This window comes from Capsicum annuum, chromosome 6, assembly GCF_002878395.1.
Source record: "Capsicum annuum cultivar UCD-10X-F1 chromosome 6, UCD10Xv1.1, whole genome shotgun sequence".
NCBI lineage: Eukaryota > Viridiplantae > Streptophyta > Magnoliopsida > Solanales > Solanaceae > Capsicum > Capsicum annuum.
The window spans coordinates 70,513,329-70,529,187 of NC_061116.1; positions in this window are offsets into that span (position 1 = coordinate 70,513,329).

Sequence of the window (15,859 nt, forward strand, 5' to 3'; positions counted from 1 at the left end):
AGACAATTGAAGGAGTTCAAACATGCATCATAAAAATAGAATTTGGCCTCCTTTTCTAAAAGCTTGCATATTGGATGAGCTATTTTGGTGAAATCCTTGATAAATTGCTGTTAGAACTTAGTGTGCCCAAGGAAACTCTAAACACCCTTTATGGAAATGTGGAAATATAGATATTATCTCCACTTAGCCTAATCGACATGTAGACCCTTATCTGATATTTTGTGGCCCAACACTATACCTTCTTTGACCATTAAATGACATTTCTCCCATTAAGGACAAGGTTGGTTTCCATACATCTCTCAAGCACCTTGCTCAAATGCTCAAAAAATTATTCAAGGGAGTTCCCAACCATTGAGATATCATCCATGAAAAATTCCATCGACTCGTCAACCATATCCACAAAAATTGATCGTATACATATTGAAAAGTTAATGGTGCATTGCACAAACCAAACGACATTAATTTGAATACGAACATAGCGCTGGGGCAAGTAAAAGTTGTTTTTTATTGGTCTACTGGGGAGATACAAATTTAATTGTACCTTGAATAACCATCTAGGAAGTAATACCACCCTCAACCAACCAACCTACTAGCATTTGGTCCATAAAGGGGATCGAGAAATGGTCCTCTTTGGTTGAAGAGTTCAATTTCTTATAGTACATACACACCTGCTATCCCATTACCGGTCGGATGAGAATAAGGTCATTCTTTTCAATTTCAACTACTGTAATGCTACATTTTTTGGGAACACTTTGCACTGGGCTCACCCAAGTGCTATTGGAGATTGGGTAGTTGATTCCCGCATCAAGCCACTTAATAATTTTTTTCTTCACGACTTCTTGAATGGGTTGATTTAGCCTCCGCTGATGTTCCACACTTGGAAAATGATCTTTCTCAAGCCTTATCTAGTGGGAACAAATATTGGGAGATATTTCTATAATATCTGCAATTGTCCATCTGATGGATTGAATGAACTCTTTTACCACCAATTTCAAATATTCCACTTAGTAGGGATAGAGATCACTTGTAATGATGATAGGTAAAGTGTCCCCATCCTATAATAATACATATTTAAGATATGGTGGCAATAAATTCAGTTAAAGTTTGGGTGGTTCAAGAATGGATGGATTTGCGGGTGGGCTTTCACAGTTTTTAAGATCAAGGTCAAACATTAACGGGTTCGTCATGTAAGATCCAAGTCCTATTAAAGATGCAACCGCTTTATCAAAATCTTCAATTTATTCTCTTTCATAATTCCACAAAACAGTTCCAACAGATCATCCCCTAAGCTCGCATTAAAATGGTTTGGCACCCCACAATCAATTGCATTAATCACCAATGCTACTTGTAAATCCATTGATTATTTCAGGGGCTTATATATATTGATCGAAACATCTTTATTATTGAGGAAATACTTTATCTTGCCACATTCCACATCTGCTAATGCTTTCTCGATTGCTTGAAATGGCACGAGAATAATAGGAAAATCAAGGATCACAATGTCGGCTGGGAAGATGAACCGATCAATTTTAATTAGTACATCATGAAGGATTCCCATAGGATTCTTGTTTGATCCATCAGCCATGAGCAATCTTATTATAGTGAGTTACAATTTCCCTATCAAAGATTATGAGATATGGCATAAGGCATTAAATTTACACTTGCCTCAAGGTCACACATGACTTTAGAAAACTCGAACATTCTGATAGTACACGGGAGTGTGAAGGAACTGGGGTCTTTCTTCCTTCTTGCCATCGTTCTTTACATAATGACACTACAATGATATGTTATTTCTATTATCTCATCCTCCACTAGCAGTTGTTTGGAGACAACTGTTTCATAAATTTATCATACCCCATCTTAGATTGCAATACTTCTATCAAAGGGATATTGATGGAGAGGTTGCTAAATTTATCAAAAATGTTCATAAACATAGCATTTTCTCCCATTTTTAAGAACTGTTGAGGGAAAGGAGACTGAATTGTTATGGGTGACATTGAGACAATTTGGCATTCTTTCATTTTGGACTCATAATTTTTTAACCTCTTTCTCTTCACATTTGTTTGCTCATTGTTTCCTCTTTCATCAGGGTCATCATTGAATTCTAAACCTTTGCCAAGAACTTTTCAACCTCGAGTGACATTAGCATTGGTTGTCATGCCACTAGGTACTTCTTTATTTTGTCTTTCCATAAGGTGCATCGATATTTGATTAAATTTTTCTTTAAGTTGTTAGATGGAAGTTCAATGAGACTCCACCGTTTGATGGATCTTGGAGAAATTATCCTATAATTCTTTCATTATATTTTTTTTCTCTTCAACTGCAACTAAGATTTGAATCAAAATATCTTAACTGATACACCCCTCCCTTTAACATTAAGGTATGCCCCAATTTTCGTTGTTCCGACCTTGATTCCCATATTTCTCATTAGAGTTAATATGGAAACCTTCAAGATCATTTGGAAACCATTCTCTTGTATCATCAAGTTCCTTTTATTCCTTATTTTCAAAATCCATGGTATCTTTTCCAACTATTACATTGACTCTTTTAATGGGTATCTCCAATACATGTATAGTAAGAATTTCAAGGTGTGACATTAGCTTGATCATAAAGTAGGAGGAGGTAGCCCCTACGACCACCACAACATCTTCATGTGCCAACCCCTAGCCAAACTAGCCACTTGGTCTAACACCTTTAATACAACCCCATATGATGTTTTAAAAAGGGACCCACTAGATGCATTGTCCATTATGGCTTTGTTGGTTTGGTCCAATGACCTATACAAAACTTAGAGAATTGTCCTATCTATCATATCATTATTAGGTCATTTCAAGAGATTTTCCTTAAATCTCCCCATGTTTTATACCATGGATCCTCATGCAATTAATGAAAATTCATAATTTTGTCCCTCAATATAGTATCTTGGATGGTGGGAAGTAGTGATTCAAGAATGCCTCCATAAGTGTGGCCCACAAGGTTATTGACCCTATCGGAAGAGACAAAATTCACAATATTGCCTCACCCATTAGAGAAAATGGGAAGAGATGTAACATTAACTAATCTTATGATAAGTAGGCAAAGTCGAAAGGGGTTAAAACTTCTACAAGTTCTTCAAATGCAAATTGGGGTAATCATGTGCTTGCCTCACCACCCCAAATAGACCTTTCATGTGAAGCAATTAAAGTATGACACTTGTGATATAAAATACATTGTTTCCCCTAAAAGGTGGAATACGAATGGCGCTAGCAGGCTCTTCTTCACCGAGGTAATCCATTGATTCAACATGTTCAAGTGATGGATTGCCAATTTATTCCCTCATTACTCATGGATATTTAGAGGAAATAATAACACTTACAAAGAACAAAAAACTACGAACAAAGTAAATCAAAATCACCACTGGTATATCCAAAGCTACAGTCAAAACCAATAAGTGAAAGTTAAATCTCACTCCCAGAAAATGGTGCCATTTTGATAACGCTCACCTATACCTTATAAATTGGTAGAGAATTATTGTTGTCAATAGCTCAACTTATGTTGAGGTTGAATTATTGTGCCATTTTGAACTAAGATTATGTCAATGTTTTCTCAAGTCAACAAACTAAAGAAACACTTGCAATTTGAAATTCAAGGATAGAAGGATCTTGGGATTATGTCTACCTAAGGAAAAAATATGATGTTTTAGTACAAATTCTAGTCATTGAAGATAAGGTAGGCTAGGTTTAAGATCTTGGAGGTTAGTTTGTCAACAAAGCCTCAAGGCTATCACTCATTAACCTTTTTGAGTACCTAACGAGTGTGTCAATTAAAATTACCCAACACCTTAATTAGGCATCCCTATTTCTAGGAAGATTCCACAAACATAGCCAACTCTCAAGTTACCCTTATTTCTAAGATGGAAAAAATATAGCAAACTACATCAATTATTGTCCACTATTACTTTGTCCACCATAACCCTCTTTCAAGGATGTCATGGGTTTCAAAAGTTCACCCACATCCTTTTTTCAAGAATGATGTGAGCTTTCAAGAGTTTGGGGTTTGGACCCACAAACCCATTTTAAGTATTTGGGGATTTCACCCACAAATCCCAACTAATTAAACCAAGCAATAGTGAAAATCATCATCCAAAAAGTAGAATCTATAACACACACAAATATACCTTAGTTTATCACAATCCCAAGACAAAAAGATATAGCTACTCATGAAATTATAGAGAAGACATATACCAAAAGGTTCATTCATAGCATCTATGGTAATGGGAGACTAGAAAAATATTCACTTTATAGTTCAATTTCACCAAATTCAAATTGAAATTCTAATACAAAAGTGTCCCCTAATTTCTAATGTTCACCAAATCTGCAATTTTCAATTACAAGGTTTAATGATAATTCTAAAAGAAAAATATTTGCGCCTTAAGAGGGAATTGGGTTTAGCTATGCCAATTTAAATAATTACCCTCGGGTAAAAATCTCACTAACATGCAATCAATGCAACTTTTTTTGTTATCACGGCTACCCCAACCACAGTCGGTTATTGCAGTTGTGGTCCTCTGACCAAGCTTAAATTACGATGATCACAGTTCTTATACCACAATCGCCATAACTGAGACCAAATTCTACTATAGGTCTTCTAGTTGCACTTCACTTTTTTTTATCCTTTTCAGCTCAAATCCATATCTTTCTCTCTTATCACCTATAATAAGCCTACAAAATGTGAAAATTAGTGCATTCAACTATAAATTTGTCTCATTCACATGTTCCAATCACATTATTGTGCACAACTTTTTGATGTAAATGAGTGGTAAATTTGCCTCATCAATTTATTATTAATTCATGATTAGGGAGGTTTGAGTCCCCCTTATTATTAATTTATAATTAGGAAGGTTCCAGTCCCTTGTAAATCATTATATGATCAGGTTATTAAGTTAACTTGGTATATGTTGGGAGGTTTAAGTCTCCTCTATGCATATGTATGATAATATTCTCTAGTTTGTGTGGCAACACGCACTAAGGCCCGACCAGGGCTGCAAATTGGGGCCCATGTAGCACGTGGGTGCTACTATCTAATGGTTGACCTACACAATCCAGGCTAAAGGTTTAGAAGAGCATGTTCAGCCTTGTCCCCTTTCTCGGTAAGTCATATATATGTATATGCATTTGATTATGTGAATTAGTTTTTGAATGATATTAAACTATTGATCATATAATTATGTTATCCTTATCCCTGAGTTACTTGCTAGCGTTTACCCCCCTCTAGCCATCTTCATATGTTGTATCCCCATATGATGTAGGAATTACCCATACTTCTACTCCTCTGCTCAATGATTTGGATTTGGGAGATTCCATAAATTGAAAGTTTATATCTAATGTTTCATTTCCCTTATGTCTTAGACTTATTTTTGGTTGTTGTCAGGGGTATGTACCAACACTTTATCATATTTATTTTTGGATAATTATTTAGAATACTTTGTTTGGACTACTGTGGTTTTTTGAATATATTGATCATTCGTTTGATCGATCATCCATGGTTGGCTATTGATATGTATTTAAAACTTTCTTAGGCTATTATATAATATCTTCTTATATGTTTGGAATTCATCTAACCATGGGGTATGGTGTATATGTTTGGTTATGTGCAGGGGTAATCATCAGTTTATGTAGGACGTAAGATACCCGTCATGGCTAGGCCCTTGTTCGAGTCATAACAGAGTTAGTATCAGAGCCTAGGTTTTGGTGTCTAACAAAGCAGTGTCAATTAGAGTCTCATATATGAGTGTGTAGTAAGCCACACTTATAAAGGAGAGGCTATGAGAAATTTAAGAATGTTTCCCTTTCTTGTTGTTTTATTTCAAGCTATAGAGTCTAAGGTCTTGAATCTCCTTTAATTCTCGTTTGTTTTCTTTTTAGATTATGCATCCAAGTTGATTTGAAGCACATGAAATTTATTAATCCCACGTAAGTACAATGCAGATGGGACACACGCACCTTACAAGGTAAAGACCCTATTTAGGGATCTAATTCCTGATTGCCCTCTTGTAGTTCCACCGATCCCCTTTATTCCTCCTCGGGCTCCTCAGGATGCTGTGTCAAAAGCAGAATTTCATCAATCTATCCATTTGTTGGATTAGTTGGTAACTTCTCAGTCTAAGTGGGTAGCTTTTGTTACTTCATCTTCTAAGGCCAGACGGGTTGACTAGTTTATGAGGTTGAGTCATCCTGTGTTCACCGATTCTTAGGTCGAGGAGCATCCTCAAGGTTTTATATATGAGATGGAGAAAATCTTCAAGGTTATACCTACTACTAATATAGAGGGTGTAGAATTCTCTGCCTATTAACTGAAAGATATGGTATACTAATGGTATAAGGAATGAGAATAGTCTATGGGATAGGATGACAAATCCGTACTGTAGGATGATTTCTCTAGTAAATTTCTAGACTGCATCTTTCCTCAAGAGCTAAGAGAGTGATCTGAGGTGGTTTTATACACTTCAGTGTCATTATTCTAGCTTAGTTTTCCTTATTTTGAGAATAACTTGTGTGCTTAAAGTGTTAAAAATTATACAAATAAGTATTAGAGTGTTTAAGTATGTTATTACAATGATTGAAGTGTATTCCATACAAGTTTGTAAATGGGTTACTTAGAGTTTAATCGAGGTCACTAGTGTTACTAGCTTGAGCTAAGTGCTTGTCTTGTCTATCTCGATGGATTTTATTATATTAAATGAGTTACAAATGGTTTACTAGTGTATTTATAAGTGGAAAAAAATTATAATGTTAAATGGTCAATTGAATCAAACCAATAGTCAAAACTTTATCTTAAAGTTCAACGTTTGCAAGTCTAGTCTTAGCTCCTGTTTTAAGTTCATTGTTCTTTATATTTTGTTATTTAATATCTAAACCGTGGTGTAAACTGATGTAGTATAGTTTGTGAGCTAATTATGGTGAGATATTAATGATATAAAGGCTGTAAATCCATTGGAAACACCCCACTAAAGCTGGGAAGAAAGGCAAAGACATAAGGCAAAGATTGGACGTCAATATGCAAATTCCAGTGAGACATCACATTGGAGCCTCGATGCGATGGCGACTTGACTGGACATGAAATTCTACATGACCCCTAATAAGTCTAACTATCTAACATGCCTCAATTCCAAATCAACTTTACTACCCAACACAATGCAATGCCTATTTCAAACACAACCAAAAGCTGCCCATTATAAATAAGACTTTATCCATGTTGTGTAATCACTTTGTGACGTCTTGGAACAATTGAGGAGGCTCAAAAACATATTTTTAGGGTTAATATTCTTTTAAATTAAGTTTCTTTATGGTTTGTCTCATTAATTCAATTAATTAGAGGATGGTTATGTCCTATTAGAGGCTAAACGCCCCTTTTCCGGTGTTAAAGCCAAGAACATGTCTACTATTGTTATGGATTGATTTAGTTTGGATTTTTTTATCATAGTTGGTTGTTTTTTTATCCTTTTTTTAACTATGTTAATGATTCACGACCCATAGAATACATATATAGTTGACCTTGTTATCTCAAAAGTGGTATAGAAAGATAGAATGTGGGATAAATAGAACGATGTTCTTAATCCTTTATGAAAGAAGGAATTTGAATTAGTGACTAGGATAGGGATATACATAGAAGCCTTATTTGATTGAAATGTAGGATGATAGATTCATATGTCTAATTGGATTATCACATCCCCGCTCAATGATGTAGTTGTAATGTCCAAGATAGATAGACAATTAGTGGTCGGGAGATCATGATCATACCATAAACCCTTCAAATCAATAACCAAGATAAGTAATCCAACTAATTGAAGTTCAATAGAGTCGTATAATTGTTTGCAGTGTTGTAACCCTAGGCTTAGATCCATTGATTGTTCTTAAGTCTTTACTTCTCTGCATTGTTTATAGTACTTTTATTTTACAAATCGCAAACTCTCTTCGGTTACTTGGCATCAATTTAATATCAATTATGAACTGGAATTGAATAGTTGTTTAACACTAGTCATTATGGGATCGATACTTTGCTTCTAAAGTGCCACTTTACTACTTGGTGAGACCACGTACACTTGTGTGTGCATAATAAGTTTTTGGCTCCATTGTCGAGGACTTGTAATTTGGCAACTACTTTTTTTGGTTTTACTTTTTAGATTTCTTTTGTTATAACACTTGGTCTTGGTTTTTTATTTATAGGAAATAGGTTTTCAGGATAGTAAGCTGGTAAGGGATAGAAAATTAGTTAAACCAAGTCCTAAACCCAAGCAATGCTTCCATCAACAAAAGAGAGAAGCAACCTTTCTCCCATGAATTCTGAAAATAGTAAAAGATCAAGACAATCCTGATCTTATGGCTAAAGATCAAGCAACCCACAGGACAGTCAAAGAAGTGGCAATCCTACTTCTAATAAATTTGACCTACCATTTTAAGAAACCGGCTGCTGGAGATAATTTTGAGCTTAAGTAGAATATGTTGAAGCTTCTAATATGCAGTGGACAGTTTACTAGGCTTTCACATGAAGATCTATAATTTCACTTTGGAAACTTTTTGGAGATCAGTAACACATTCATCCCTACGGGTGTGTCAACTTACTATGTGAGGCTAAAACTATTCCTCTTTTCGCTATTGGGAAAGCTAATAAGTGGTTGAATGCTGAGCTGGAAAATTCAATAGCTACCAGGAACAAATTAGCTCGGAGATTCCTCATTCAATTCTTTCCATCAAGAAAGACTATGACACTTTGCAGTAAGATTGTATGCTTCAAATAAAAGCCAGACAAAAATTTATATCATCCTTGGGAGCATTTCAAGGATCTTCTTTGGGACTGTCCACACTATCAGCAGTCCAGTGAGGTATTAGATCATACTTTTGTTGAGAAACTTGACCATAACACAAAGATTTTGCTAGATTTAGCTACAGGTGATAGCGCTCTGAAGATGACATAGTATGAGCTTTATACTTTATTGAACCAAATTGCACAAGGAAATCTATAGTGTCATTCAGACTAAGGGGTGCTACTAAAAAGTTTACAATGTTTTAGAGGTGGATCATTTTACCATAATATCATATCATATTTTGGCATTACAAAATCAGTTGACTACACATATCAACAACATGAAATTAGGTGCTACATCGCCTGCAGCCACAGTGAATGCAATTTAACAGAATGTAGGTTGGTGTGAGGTTTGTGGTAATAATGGGCATAAAGCTCCTATGTGTTCTGCAAATCCTGATTCTGTGAAGTTTGTAGGCAATGTTCAGAGGCCTAACTATAGGAATGCCTACAACATAAATTGCCAGACTCAGCAACTAAATCAATAATGGAATGTCTAGCAGCAACAGTTTTAGCAACCACAAGCTCAAGCAAATCAGGCTACAAATAGAAATCTGGAAGATATGATAAAAAAAAAAAAATTAGCTGCTTAAGCATAATTGGCAGCAGATATAAAAAGCCAGCAAATGGCTACGAGGAGCTTGGACTTACAGGTAGGTCAGTTAGCAGTAGCACAAAACACCAGGCCTCAAGGTGGGTTTCCAAGTAATACTGAAAAGCCTAAAAAAGTCATGCCAAATACTTTGAGAAGTGGGAAGAAGGTGGGTGAAGAACCTTCAAAGAAAACTAAGGAGGTAGATGCAAACTTGGCTCCACAACCAGTTTTAGATAAAGTTATTAAAAATACGAGAAAGTTTGAGTACTCAAAAAAGAAAGTTGCAAAACTGGTAAATGAGAGTCCACCACTACCGTTCTCGCAAGTGCTGAGAAAAATGAAGGAGGATAGATTTTTCAAGAAGTTTTTTGATATGTTCAGACATCTTTACATTAATTTACCTCTTTTAGATTTTTGCAAGAAATGCCCAAGTGTGCTATGTACTTGAGGGAGGGGATTGCTAATAAATTTAAGTTGTAGGATGCTGAGACAGAGCACTCACTGAGAAGTGTAGTTTTGTGGTGACTCAAAAGATGTCTAAAAATCTTAAGGACCTTGGGAAGTTTACTCTCCTTATTCCAATTGTCAACAACGATGTGGTCCATGCAATAAGTGACTTAGAGGAAAGCATCAACTTGATTGCCCTCTATTTGTTCAGCATATTGGGCTTGGGAAAGCCTAGATCGAGCTCTGTGCTATAGCAGTTGGAAAACAGGACCATAGCCCATCCTCAGGGAGTCATAAAGGATGTTCTCATAAAGTTGGTAAATTTATTATTCCTTTATGACTTATTATTTTTGATTTTTAGGCAGATAAAAAAGTACCAGTCATTTTGTGACGTCCATTCTTCGTGATGAGAGGAGCTTTGATAGATGTGTGAGAGGGCACATTCATAATAAGGTGGGAGGATGAAGTAGTGGTTTTTAAAGTGTACAAACCACTAACCACACTGTACCACCATAAGGATTTGTGCATGATCATTATGATTGAAGGGGATAAGTGTAGCATAGTGGAGTCTAGTCCACAAAAGGCCTCTTCAAACTATTTCATTGAGCAACCTAAGCCACAACCACTTATGCCTAACATGATACTAATTGATGATCCTACAAAGGCTATTTGTAAAAAAGTTGTTGACCTTGAGAGTTCATACTCAAGAGGTCAAAAATGAATAAAAAGATGGCCTCTAAGTGTGAGGAAAAGGGTGAAGGAATTTTATTAAGTTTAGTTAGGTCATGCCGCGATACTAAATCAGGTGTTGCTTGGGAGGCAACCTAAGTTAAGTAGATATGTTTTATTTTTAGTTATCTAGTTACTTACTTTACTAGTTTTTGTTTTTGTTGAGTCACAAGTTGATAAGAAGTCTGAGTACCAGAAAACCTAAGCTAAGGAGTATGGAAAAGACTAAGTGCGGGATCCCCAGACCCTCTTGATGTATAAGAATCCTACTAGCTAGGCCTAAAGGCCTCAAGGAGTATTTCTATCTCTACTTTTAAAGTATACTTTGGGGAAAAAGTATATTTTTAATTGTGGGGTGGGAAATTCTCATCTTTAGGGTTATTTTAAACATTTTTGTGTTAGGAATAAGTGAGATGTTCTTATTGGTGATATATTTTACTACATGATGCAATTTTTTTGATTGTAAAGAACATGTTGATAGTCAGAATTACTACTTTTGAGACTCTTAGGTTCTTGATTTTAACTCTAGTACTTGTTGGCTTAATGTTGAATTAATATGATTGTTTAGATAATATTCTATGATAATCCCACATTAATTGAGCATATACCACATGTCGTGTGAGGTGTTTGCATATTCCTTGTTGCATGTGATTTCTAGAACTTTCCTGGTTTGTGTGGAAAGCAAAATAAAGAGTGTGAGTTTAGGACATGATATATACATTTCTTTGATAGCCATGTTTATACCCTATTTTGACATACCCTTTATGCTTAATCCTAGTAAGCCCCTTTGAGCCCTTAGCTTTTTCTTTGGCAGTCTCATATATAGCATTATCCATTCTTTGATTAACCTTAATTTGATCCAAAGATCCTAATTGATTCAGTGTATAATTAATTGAGTAAGGAGTTGGAAATTCAAGTAGGAAAATGGTGAAAGTAAAGCCCCAAAGTAATGGTTATTTGTGTGTACAATTGTTTTGCGTGGGATTTAGAGAAATTTTCTCTAAATAAATTCCCATTTTTAGCTTAGCTGTGTTACAATGAACCTGTTTTAGCCCTGGTCCTCTTTGGACATTATGCACCTTAATGAAGTCAAATCTCTTAAGTTGAGGGTGGCTATCATAGATGTGTGTAGCATAAAGTGTGTATGAAAAAGGGTAAAATTAAATGATTTGAACATAGCACCCCCCACAATAGTGTATTTGAATGAGCTTAAGTGGGATGGAGCAAAGCAAAAGATAGGGGTAACAAAGGTGGTGTAAGTTGGGTTTTGGAGATTGGTCTCAATTAAAAAGTGTGATGTACTAAAGAACTTAGAGAAGATAGTCACTTTTCCTGATCAAAATAGTTCCTATCCATCCCTAAGCCTACATTACAACCATTAAAGTACTATTTAAGTTTGATCATTCTGATATTAGTTGAGTACTACAATAAGGGCAAGCTTATGGTTCATTATTTCTAACTTGTGAATTCTTTGTGAGAGCGAGCACAACTTGATTCTTGTACTCACTGTGTTAAGAATTGCATTTATATTAGTGACTAAGGGTAACACTCTTGTTATGAGGGTACAAGTTTTATGAATGTCGGTGATTTGTATGATTTATTTCATTGAGTATTGTGCTTGAGTTTTCCAACTTGGTGAGTCAATTCTTGAGGTGAGGATGTTTTTAATTAGTGTTCTTGAACTGTCAATTGTGTACATAACATGCTTAGTATAGAACTTGCATTTTGTGTAGTCATTGTAGTGCTATCTTGATTTTCTTTCTTGTGGTAGAAGTGTAGACACACCTCATATATTGATGCTTAGAGTAAAAAGTTGTTCGAGGACCAACAATGCTTCAAGTATGGGGTGATGATCTGAGGTAGTTTTATATATTTTGGAGTCATTATTTTAGCTTAGTTTGCCTTGTTTTGAGGATAAATTGTGTTATTAAAGTGTTAAAATAAGCAGTAAAGTGTTTAAGTATTTGATTACAATGTTCAAAGTGTATTCCAAACAAATTTGTACTTTAATGGTTACTTAGAGTTTAATCGAGGACACTAGTGTTACTAGCTTGTGCTAAGTGCTTGTCTAGTCTATTTCAATGGATTTTATTGTGGTAAATGAGTTCCAAATAGTTTAGTAGTGTATTTATATGTGTAATAACTTGTTTATAATGTTCAATAGTCAATTAAATCAAATCAAGAGCCAAAACTATATCTTAACAATCAATGTGGTCAAGCCTAGTCTTAGCTTGTGTTTTGAGTCCACTGTTCTTGATATTGTGTTGTTTTGATTTCTAACCCATTGTGTAAACTGATGTAGGATATTTTGTGAGCTAATTTTGGTGATATATTGATGATATAAAGCCTGTAAATCCATAGGAAACACACCGCTAAAGCTAGGATGAAAGGGAAAGGTACAAGGCAAAGATTGGACCTCAATATGCAAATTCCAGTGAGGCATTACATCGAAGCCTCAAAGCGATAGCAACTTATAAGAAGCTCATTATAAATAGGACTTTGTGCATGTTATGTAATCACTTTGTGACGTCTTGAAACAATTTAGGAGGCTTAAAAATATATTTTAGGGGTTAATATTCTTTAAACATTAGTTTCATTATGATTTGTATCATTAATTAAATTAATTGGATAATGATTATGTCCATTAGAGGATAAATACCCTCTTTCTGAGGTTATAGTCAAAAACATGTCTACTATTAATATGGATTGATTTAATTTGGATTGTTTATCATTGTTGTTTGTTTGTTTATCCTTGTTTTAACTATATAAAGGATTCGTGGCCCCTTAAAATACATATATTTTCCACCTTGTGATCTTGGGAGGGTGAATAGGAAGATAGAATATAGGATAAATAGAACAAGGTTCTTATTCCTTTATCGAAATAAGGAATTTAAATTAGCGACTAAGATAGGGATATACCTAGAAACCTTGTTTGATTTACATGTAAGATGATAGCTTTATGTGTCTAATAGGATTATTATATCCCCGCTCAATTATATATTGTAATATCCAAGTTAGATAGATGATTGGAGGTCAGGAGACCATGATCATTCGATAAACTCTATGAATAAATAACCATGATAAGTAATCCTACTAATGAAGTTCAATAGCATAGTATGATTGTTCACAGTACACTAACCCCGAGTTAACATCCATTGATTGTCCTAAGTCTTTACTTTTCCTCATTGTCTATCGTACCTTAATTTTATAAATCACAAACTCTCTTTTTTTACTTGGCATCAATTTAATCTCAGTCGTGAACTGGAATTGAATAGCTGTTTATCATTAGTCCTTGTGGGATTGATACTTAGATTTTATAGGGACAGTTTACTACTTGGTGAGACCACATATACTTGTTTATCATTTGTTCTGATATGCTTATGAGTTTGTGTCTAGTATAAGGTCTAGAATGAGGAAATCTTCTGTTGGGTTGTACTAGAATTTGATTCTAGAGAGTAAGGTTGCCTTGTTGACAAGTATATGGACATCACTAGATAAGTAGTGTATATACAACATGTTTAAGAAGAGAAGAAGAAGTAGGCAGAGATAGAAGAGAGACAGAGCAAGAATTTTAGATTTTTTTGTTCAAAGTAGAGGTCAGAAGAAGAGTGGTAGAGATGGTGGAAAGTGGTCTAAGAGGAAATGGGGTGTTCTATTTCCTACTCTATGTCTTGTGTCCCCTATCTGAAGTTATTGGGTGAACATCATTCTTACCGTGATAGTTTTTTTAAGGAATAGGTTGCCAAATCTCATCATGGTGAGGCTCAGTTTGCTCTATCATATCCTCTTTGTAGATTTTGTGGGTAGGTGCCCCATTGGTTTTTTGAAGAGGGAAGGAATGAGTTTTTAAATGTGGAAAAACTGGTCATCTACAGAGGGATTGTCCTTCTAAGGTATCTTCTAGGGCTAATAAGATTCTTGTTGCCATCTCATCAGCTCCTGCACCAAAAGGTGCTGCTTCTACTTTGGGTATTGACACTATCCAAAATTGCATGTATGCTCTTTATATCTGCCAGGACTCTAAGGCATTTCCCAATGTCTTCATTAGTGTGTTACGACTATTTTCTCATGATGTGTATTGCTTTCTTGATCCAGGGAGTACTCTTGATTATATGACCCCATTTATAGTTATACATTTTGGTTTTGGTCCCCGAGTGTATCCCTGATCGATTTTTTATTTCCATCTCGATGGGTGACTCTATGGTTAATAGAAGAGTCCATAGGGGTTGTGTGGTATCTATTGGTGGCAGAGGAATTTTGGTAGATCTGATAGAGTTAGACATGGTTGATTTTGATGTCATATTGGGGATTGGCTAGTTTTACTCATGCTACACCTCCTTAGATAGTCAAACCCGTAAGGTCATGTTTAAATTCCCTAATGAGATGGTCATTGGGTAGGAAGGGGCTTGTCTAGTGCCTAAGGGAAGATTCATATCATATATTAGATCCCATAAATTGATTTCCAAGGGATGTCTTTACCATTTGGTCCAGGTAAAGTATTCTAACTTAGAGGGTCCTTTCTTACTATCTGTTCCCGTGGTTAATGAATTTTCTAAGTTTTTTCCTAATGATCTTCCTGGCATCCCTCCCGATAAGGAGATTGATTTTAGGATTGACCTCATTTTGAACACTTATCCTATTTCCATTCATCCTTATAGAATGGCTTAGACTTAATTGAGGTAACTTAAGGAGCAGTTAAAAGACCTCTTTTAAAAGTGTTTTATCCTTCCTAGTGTATCTCTATGGGGTGCTCCTATTTTGTTCATGCGCAAGAAGGATCGTTCCTTTTGGATGTGCATAGATTACCATCAGTTGAATAAGGACACAGTAAAGAATAAGTATCCTCTTCTTAGGATTAATAATTTATTTGACTAGCTTCAGGGGGTAGGTGTTGCTCAAAGATTGATCTTCAGACAGGTAATCATCACCTAAATATTAGGAAGGTGAATATCCTTAAAACTTCCTTTCGAACTTAATATGATCATTATGAGTTCCTTGTCACATCTTTTGGTTATACTAATGCCCCAATGGTATTCATAGTCCTTGTGAGTAGGCTCTTCCATTGGATTTTGGATTTGTTCATCATTATGATTATAGATGACATTCTGGTGTAATCTAAGAGTGATGTAGATTATGCTGACCACCTCTGTATCGAGTTGCAATTCATGAAAAATCAATATTTTTATGCTAAGTTTTTGAAGTTCGAGTCCTAGTTGAAAGTTGTTACTTTTTTAGGTCATGCCATTT